The 1,769-nt window shown below is 43.7% G+C and overlaps 1 non-coding gene across 1 annotated transcript; it reads left to right on the plus strand.

The window, feature by feature from the left end:
* The first annotated feature begins 977 nt into the window (after window positions 1-977).
* Window positions 978-1,096, plus strand: LOC145393197 (5S ribosomal RNA). Its single transcript, XR_013896153.1, has one exon. It is a non-coding gene; the product is annotated as a 5S ribosomal RNA (ribosomal RNA).
* Window positions 1,097-1,769: the final 673 nt, after the last annotated feature.

The following is a 1,769-nucleotide window of genomic DNA, read 5'->3' on the forward strand; positions in this document are numbered from 1 at the left end:
TGATACGTCCATCATATACACGCCTCAACCACTAACGAAGCTAATTAATTTCCAGTATCAAATTCTCTCTTTTGGGGGAAGCTGTCTGATGCGTTGCCCATTTCACACTCATTACCATAGCCTCATAGTAAAAATATATATATGTACGCAGATTCCAAATTGCGAACCGTATTTCCCGCTTCACCGAGTTTTAATTCAAAAATAGAAGTCGTATTTTCCGGGGCATGGGTGTGGGCGATGGGTGGCTGAATGGGGACATGGGTGGATATGGTGGGTGAATGTGATGGTTGGTGCTCATGGGTAATGGGAATGAAGGTCCCCGTGGTGAGAGTACTGGAGATAGGCAGTGGGTGGTGGGGGCACGGATGGGTGGATGAATGTAGATGGTGGGTAGAGGAGTGAATGGATGGATGAAGATGGATGGAATATGGTGGGTGAAGATGCCACTTGTAAGTTTGTATGTGGTCGTCAGTCAGTGTGGGTGGGGGCGTGGATGGGGGATGTAGTGGTGGGTGGATACAGTGGGTGAGTGGAAAAGTGTGTGGATAAGTTGGTATAGTGTGGAGATGGATGAAATTAGTGGGTTGGCGGATGGAGTGGATGACTGGGTGTGGCGGGTGGATGGACAGGGTGGGTGCATGTAATAATGGATAGATGAGTAGAGATGGCTGATATTCACAGAGAAGGCTGGTGAAGGTGTCTTTGTGAGCGATGATGAAGTTACTTTGGAGAACGAGTAACTAAACGTTTATTCTGGGCGGGAGTATGGATGCTTATAAATGTATATATGGATAAGCAGGTATGAGCGAGCTTTCTGTGAGTAAATCTGTGTGGCAGTGAGATATGTACAGGCTAATTGTTTTCAGTGGGTGAATGCAACTAATGAACTGCAGTCCAATTGGCAGTGTTGATTTCCAGGCCGTATGTTTCGATATATAATATGCTGGCAGCCTACTTTTATTGATTTCCTAAGGTTTGCCAACGGCCATACCACGTTGAGTACACCTCTTCCCATCCGATCAGTGAAGTTAAGCAACGTTGGGTCTGGTTAGTACTTGGATGGGTGACCGCCTGGGAACACCAGATGCTGTTGGCATCTCTACGTGTCAAGTGGGGTTGGTGGAGGATTAGTGCTCCTCCCTCTAAAACAATTAACTCTAAGCCCTTGTCCACCCCGTTTGGGATACATGGCGTCTGGCAATGAATGAATGAATGAAACATGAGGTTTCCCGGATTTTGTAGCTTTGTGATGATCCCTACCGTGGCTGCATCAGCGTTCACTTCAATTTTGCTAAAACGATGTTAAAGTAAATGCGGTTTGCTGGTTACAGTGAAATTAACTCTCTCAGGCCCTTTTGGCGCACTGTCAGTTTATTAAACCGTTGTGGCGTTAGCTGAAATAAAATAAGGGCAAATGGTGAAGAATATTTGCTCTTTCTCAGACTCCTATCATGTCCTGTCAGTCCCATAAATTAGCTTGGAAGTAGCTTAAGTAGAATAATGTACTACGGTTGTCTTTCTTGAAAGGGTTAAAACAGTACACAAATACAAATTCTCAAAGTCAAACCCTTTTCAAATATTTTACAAGTGGTATTTGTTTTCAGGAAGCAGGACAAAGAAACGAATAATAAACAAGCAATACACATGTCATTATCTCATCTATGGTCTGGACACTATTATTTTATTCTAGCTAACACTGGCACAGGTAAAATTCCAGGTAAATGATGAATTTACTTTCTTGACATCCGTGTGTGCAGTATAATTTGACA

The sequence above is a fragment of the Coenobita brevimanus genome, chromosome 23 (assembly GCF_032717465.1).
Source record: "Coenobita brevimanus isolate Jiangsu-jjx chromosome 23, ASM3271746v2, whole genome shotgun sequence".
Classification (NCBI taxonomy): Eukaryota; Metazoa; Arthropoda; class Malacostraca; order Decapoda; family Coenobitidae; genus Coenobita; species Coenobita brevimanus.